This window comes from Toxorhynchites rutilus, chromosome 2, assembly GCF_029784135.1.
Source record: "Toxorhynchites rutilus septentrionalis strain SRP chromosome 2, ASM2978413v1, whole genome shotgun sequence".
Taxonomy (NCBI): domain Eukaryota; kingdom Metazoa; phylum Arthropoda; class Insecta; order Diptera; family Culicidae; genus Toxorhynchites; species Toxorhynchites rutilus.
Window position 1 is genome coordinate 271,292,550 of NC_073745.1, and position 7,365 is coordinate 271,299,914.

The window sequence follows — 7,365 nt, forward strand, 5'->3', positions numbered from 1 at the left end:
GATTATTCTTCCCCATCAGTAGGATATTTCCGTATCCAATATTGGATGCATAAAACCTTGTGCCTCCAACGTAACGCTCTCATTTTCGAACCCTACAACCCAGTACAATACATACAAAAATACAGAACCACTGTCCGCCAGAAGGCATGAAAATCGATGGGGTGTCTCTACCGAACAATACTACACTACTGTTTGCGATATCCATCTTCCATTCATCAATCAAAACAACACGAAGTCGTACTTCGATCATTTCGAGCTTTGAGTTGAGTTTTCCAGATTGTCTATAGAACGAACGCAACATTTTCATTCCGAGCCAGCGACGCCGGGTTCGCAGCGGTATAGACCCATTCCATGAGGTTATGCACCAGAGAACCAGATTTCAAATCTAGTTCTAGAAGAAAATTGAAAACGTTATTTGAATAAGCACTAGTTATATCATAATGTTTTTGTAACAAATTAAATTTTTATGCACCAACCTTTGAGAGAGACGAGTTTAAAAAACTACATAATTATATTTAAAATATATTAGGTTTTCACTATTTTTATGTTTCTTGAGATATCTCCGCACATGCTTAACCAAAGTTCAATGTCTATATACCATTGAGTGGGTGATTAAATGCTTGTTTGAAGAGCCGTGGGCAGCCCTACGTTCCATTTTGTAATTTATGAGAAACAAGCATTTGAAAAACAGGTATTTTGAAGCGTTGTCACGTCACAAAAATAGAGCATTTTTTTAGTTTATCAAATGAACATAGGTTCAAACATTTTTGAGAGTTTGGATTGAGCTGCGATTGCAGACAGACGCGCGCGTTTGTGCTCTGTGCTATTCCTCACAGTTTTCATGGTTTTCTGATTTAAGACCAAGTGCTTCGGTTTTACGAGAAAGTGATACGAAATTAAGAACGGATTCATTGGAGTTTTTTGAAACTTCTTAGACAACTAAAGAAAGCAATTGATTAATGCAACTGCTGAGAACTATTTTGTTTTTGCATGACGATTGCGTAACATGGAGAGACATTTTTGGTACAGTCCGTCTTGCTTTGCAATACGCAATTTTTCTTCGCGTTTGTGTGTGCTTGCAAAATAGATAGTGAATTGGCGGTGAAATGAAATCTACTGAAAGTGGAAGATCAAAGTCTATGAGTTAAATCTATATTAGGCGTTTTCGCCTCATGTGAACCCGGACCGCTTTCCGGTTGACTCGGTCGTTTTCATGTTCCATCATGTTTATTTTTCTTCCACCGAGTGATGCAAGCTATAAGTGTTAGTGTGTGCGTGAGTTGTTCATAATCAAAGCGGAATCGTGTGTAAATGGCTTGGTGGCAGCAAAATCGAATTTTATTCGAGTGGTATTATCACGATAATCGGATACATAATAGCTGTACAAGTAGTTAAATTGTCAAGCAAATATATCTCACAGCTAAGTTTTCTAATCAATTCTAATCAATTTCATCTTTTGTCATATCTTTTATCCAAAAGTTTTTATTATCTGGTTATAATTCGTTAAAATTCCTTGAGCATAAGTGTTAGATCATGATTGAATATCGTATGGAAACGGTATATTCTGATGGGAATTGTATAGTTGTGTAGAAGAAAAACTCCAGCCCAATGCATACTAACGAATAATTCTCACTCATATTCCCACAGTCATCTAACCGTCGATTTGCTTTATTTGCTTTTGAGAACAAAGTTTTAAAAACACAACAATCGCCACGTAGGAAAATGTTTTATGCATGTCCATTATTTTCCGTCCTCGAGTAGCACAAAATTCGAAAAATGTAAAAGTTTTCTTGGTAAATGGCTATCAATCGTAATAAAATATTCATCGCCATCATTTAAACAGAAATTCAACCATTGACTTGCATTTGTTGCGAGTTTTTCATTGTTTTGTTTGAGATATTTGTGTAATTCTGGGGATGCAGTATTGTGTACGGCTTATAAAATATTATGTACTAATCATTTGGTGAAAATTGAGAAAAAAATAGAATAATTATAATTTGAATTAAATTACAGTAACTCATAGAAACGAATTCATCTCATTTAACCGAATCGTTGAGAGTTCACGTTTCTAGAATCACATCACTTACCGCAGTGAATCCTGATTTTTCTTAACCATTCCCACTAACAACTATCCCTTCCATGATAAACGCTAGGGAACCACGCTATAGAGGCGACCCTTCTGGCCTTCGGGCGGCGAATATCATACTAACATTCCTTCCCTTCCCCTGGTGACTGTAAGGGCGTGGCCGGCGTCGTTATTGACAATTTAAAGCTCGAATCACCGAAAATTGCACAACGAGAATGATTTGCTAGTCCCAAGCGTCATTCTGTGTGTTCTTTGTGCAATTTGGTTGGTTCAGGTCAATCACGAAGAGCAACTACGAATTGTACAGTCTACCCAAGCTCAAGCTGAACATAGGTTCAAACATTTTTATACTTGGGTTTCTCTGAGCAAACAATGAAGGTCAACAACCCACAAAATTTGGTTGAGATCGGTCCACAAATAGAGGAGTATCAACTGTCTCCAGAAGTTGTTGTCACGTCACGTAAAGTATACGATCCATTTCAGTGTGACGTAACAACATTTTGACTTACTACAAACACTTTTTTTTGCTTTTTCATGAATAAAGCACACAAAAGTGAACGATGTTATAGTAAAATTGAGAAAATTTTCAACAAGAATCATCAGTTGTAGAATGTTCTATAGTTAGATTGACTTGTTGTCATTCAAATTCTTTTGTGACGTGGCAACACCTGACTTTTGGCTGTTTCGGACTGTTGGACATTAATGATTAATTTAATTAATTACAGTTCCGTTTCAAAACATATGAATGATCTTTCTCCTATGTTTTATCAACAATATATGAACGTAGATTCCATAATATAATATATAATCTTATTTCAACTTCCGGTTTGCTGATGGTAGTATTGAATGCTAAAAAATATGGAAACCCCATACGATATGGGCTTACCAGCGGAAGTCGAATATCGTATTCCGATGCCATTTTGGAATCGATGATGGTGATTTCCGGTTCGTTAAAAACAGATATAAAAGACCGGGAATGGCATGAAATCCCACAATACGATCGTAAATGGTAATGTTGGCATATATCCATGGGTGCGCGATAGGAATACAAAAAAAGAATAATGTTTGATAGAGAGAGATAGAATTTAAGTGAGAGGATAATGTTTGAGTGGAAAGAACTTAGCCTTAGAGCGACATATGTGGAGTTATGCAAAGAAAGTGCACATACAAATGCACAAGCAAACATCAACGATCAACGATCAACGATCAAAGTAATCTTCAACACGCAAAAATAAACGCCCTTGCACAGGTATGTGCGCGGATACATACAAAGTTTCTGATAGCAAAATCAAATGCGTTCCCCCTGTAGTAAGCGCCACTCGATGAATCAGGATTGTACTAGCCATTGATGGCAACGCCAGAGTGAACGTGTTAAACAATCACGATATAAAAATTGAAGTTCGGTTGAGGACCACCCTGACTTTTCCAAATAAAGACATACCGTGTATTATAGGTAACAGGTAGATCCAATTTATATAGCTTATTTTGATGAACATACCATAAGCATTCACAATTGCCTTATTTCGCAATGTTGACAATCTTATAGAACATTGAACTCATTTTGCATACAGGTCAAAAATATTTCTTCTCTGTTTTTGAAGCAATGAAAATGGCGCTAAAACGCTTAAATGAAGAGAGCTGGAAAAAATCCCCATGCTAGCGAATTGTCAGCGTTATGATAACTTTCATTTGATATTACTGAAAATTCGATAGGACCTACCGTTCCTGAGATACAAAGAGGGTTCAGGATCACCGGTCACGTTAGGACCACATTCCCCTATAGGATGGACCTTTAGAAGGGGAATGTAAGAGGTATTCAGAGTAAAAAAAACATGAAAATAGCACATAGCTTGCTACAATACGGTAAAATTCTTATTAAATACAACTTATTGATTGTGTGACGTGACAACGCTTCGTGGAGACTGTTTATTCGCACAGAGTGCGTTGTCACGTCACAAAATGCATGCCGTCAAAATACATGTCCTTACCAGTTTTTCGAAAAACTGAGTATACGGGAATCTACGTTCATCTTCAATTGACAAATCATAGAACAAAGTTTATTTGTAAGTTTTGAAACGGAACTGAAAATACACCACTAATGTTCAAAAGTCGGAACCCGCAAAAAGACAGATGTTGTCACGTCACAAAAGTATTGGGTTGGCAACAAGCGAATTCAACTGCAAAATATTCTCCAACTGAAGATTCCTGTAGGAAATTTTCTTAATATCACTTTAAAATCGTTTACCATTTGCAAATCGTACGATTTATACATGAAAACGAGAAAAAACCTGTTTTTAGTGAGTCAAACCGTTGTCACGTCACGCTGGAATGGGTCTATATGAAAAATATGCCTTGCTGATACATTAGTCGCACGGATAAAGCACACAAATGCACACAGAACAAACGTTAGGAAAACAGGAATGCTTCAATTTTCTGTAATTTGAACCAATTTATGATACAGAGAATAATTTGTATGCAGATCATCAAAATATGATCGCAGCAAAATAGTTATTAACGTGTCCTGTTTTCTGATTTGACACCATTACTGAAAGGCGTAATCCTACGTCAAAAAAATATGTAACACATACAACATGGTTTGAAATAAAGTAGCACTAGGGCTAGGGGAACATTCTTCTAATTCTATTCTCACAAAATGCTACGAATTTCGTTGATAAAATGAACTTTAAAATTAACCCACATTCAAAAAATAAACTCAAATATTGTCAAAAGAAAACATTACGTAAAATTTTGCTCAAAATGTATGTACTCATAATAGAACCATGAGTTTGTTCACATGATTTGTGAAATTCTAGAATGCATTAATCTATTCTAAATTGAATATTTTATGTGTTCTCTCAAAACGGAACCATAAAACCCGAATCGATACGCGTGATGAGATCAATACTCCTTACATTGTTGGTCTGAATTATGTGACCTTTGATTTCTAAGTGCATAAATTTCACACACAAGCGTAGTTCGAATGAAAACAAACCCATTTCTGCAACGAATGCAAATTATTTTTCCCTATCCGGAAGACTAATGACGAAAAAGAAGAGCAACAAAAGATTTTGCCATTACCTTTGTGTGGTTTGTTTCAATGTTTGCTTTGATAGTTTTCACCACTGATAATAACACGACGATAGTTGAACTCCGCTCTGCTTCGTCAGTTTGTTCGCAACGATTTGCTCTCCACCAAAAAGAAAAAAAGATTCCACTGATGATGACGAAATACGCGTCGGATAGAAATACACAGAATGTTGTTTTTATTCCGCGTCTTGCTGCAATCGATTTACGCGCACACCGTATGCTTCTGCCTCTGAGTTATCAACCGATCGACGTGTGCTATTTTCATCGCTGTGCTTCACTGCCTGTCTTGTTCCAAAATCTTGCTCCTCCGCAGCACTATTCTCTGCCCGACTGACGACTGCTGCTCCGCTCGAACTGCAAAGAGATGTGACTGTTTCACCAAACAAAACTCCCGTTTCCAATGTTTTCGATTTCACGTTAGAAGCTCTGAGAGATGCCGTTTCACAATGTTTGGCGTCACTCGCGCTTTTCACCAGCTTCCACCGCCGAAAAGGCGAAACGCAAATGCAGCAAAATAATCCAAATCGGGAGCACCACAAACTGTCAACAAATTTTCCTTCCTCACTCCCAACTGTTCACTTTTTTTTTGTTATTTTTATATAATCAAATTTTTAGTGCGACAGTGTCCCACTAAAACATTGTCCAATTGGAGTAATGATTTCACTACCCGAACTCCCCGATTACTCACTTTACGACCGTCCGATTTCACTCCGGGACCGCAGAGCCGAGTAGCAAAAACGTACCAATTTCCTAACGGGATCCACGGCCAGAGAAAGAAGTTTTCCTTTTGAACGGAACAGAAATCTCGTATGTATAGTTTTGTAGTTGGCTACGGTTTGTGATTGACGGAGAAGACAACGCACACTCAAACATTTGACGCAGAGTTTTGATTTTCCTTTCTTCTCCGCTGGCTGGATGACAGTAGTGATACCCGATAATCGTTCGCATAATCGATTTATCGAATACTTCCTACAGAAATCGATTATTAATCGAACGAATACTACGCAACCAATAATCGAAGCGAACGAATAATTTACGTCGATGAATCGATCCAAACCCAGAGAGAAAAACCCAGCCGTATGGCACCCGCCATGTTTTTGATGCCAACATCTCACACGTCAGAAGTATTTGTTTTCTTTAAAACAGCGATCCGCATTGACGGCAGTGAGCTTCGTTTACTAGTTTAGGGGAGCGTCAAAGAACAGCTGATTTTCAGTCGGAGTGAACGTTTTCAAAATTAAAATTATGAATGAAAATTAGCTTTCCCATATCAAATTAGTATTCTGTTCAAATTAAAAACATTTTTGTTTGCAGGTGGGGAAGAAGTCTCATACGAAAATTGTTTATGAAGACAACTTTATATTATAAAGAAAAAAATCAGCAACAATGTTGGAATTGTATGACCATATGGTTGAATGAAAGTCAGAAATACGTGTTTCTAATAATTAAATAACATAATGTGAAAATTGTCATTCAAATTACTGGCTTCGTGTCTTCCAATCTGGTAGAGATTACACTAACGATTTTGGAACCCAAATTATGACTCTAACTTGAAGTCGCCACCAGACGTCGACGTTATCGCGAATTACCAATTTACCACCATCTGACATATCGTGATGTCGATGATGAACTTTTACAGCAGAGGGATAGTGAGATAGGCGGTGACGGTAGGTAGAGTGAGATAGCGATAATCGTGTCATACACCTGGAAAAAACGAACGGTTTTATCCTGAAATTCAATCACTATTTTTCACGGTCCCCTAAACTCGTAAACGAATTTCAATGCTATCAACCCGAATTGAGCTTCGTTTACGAGTTTAGGGAAGCGTAAAAGATAAAATTGTGTGCTCCCGTGGCCGAGTGGTTAGCGTCATAACTAACATGCCGGGTGTTCGGGTTCGATTCCCGTTCTGGTCGGGGGAATTTTTCGTCAAAGAAATTTCCTCCGACTTGCACTGTGATCACGCGTATTCTAGAGGTTGCCACTCAGAATGCATTCAAGGCGTGTTGTTTGGCATAGAAATCTCAACTAAGTACTAATAAAAAATGACGCAAGTAATACTACGTTGAGACGGCGAAGTTCCTCTAGGAACGTTAGTGCCATTGAAGAAGAAGAAGAAGAAAAGATAAAATTGATTTTCAGGCGAAATGAATACATTTTTGATTCCCGATGGCTTTCTAGCAAATGAGAAA

At 37.6% G+C, this 7,365-nt stretch overlaps 1 protein-coding gene across 3 annotated transcripts in view; it reads right to left on the bottom strand.

The window, feature by feature from the left end:
* LOC129771350 (serine/threonine-protein kinase tricornered) overlaps nucleotides 1-6,202 on the bottom strand; it is a 30,014-nt gene extending 23,812 nt beyond the window's left edge. The window contains exons 1-2 of one of the 3 annotated variants that reach the window (XM_055774899.1): nucleotides 5,917-6,198; nucleotides 5,165-5,527 (exon numbers count right to left, since the gene is read on the bottom strand). The gene's annotated coding sequence lies outside the window, so the exon portion shown is untranslated. Of the gene's footprint in view, nucleotides 1-5,164; nucleotides 5,528-5,861 lie in introns of all 3 variants that reach the window. The other 2 variants (XM_055774898.1, XM_055774900.1) reach the window with 2 other exon arrangements.
* Nucleotides 6,203-7,365: the final 1,163 nt, after the last annotated feature.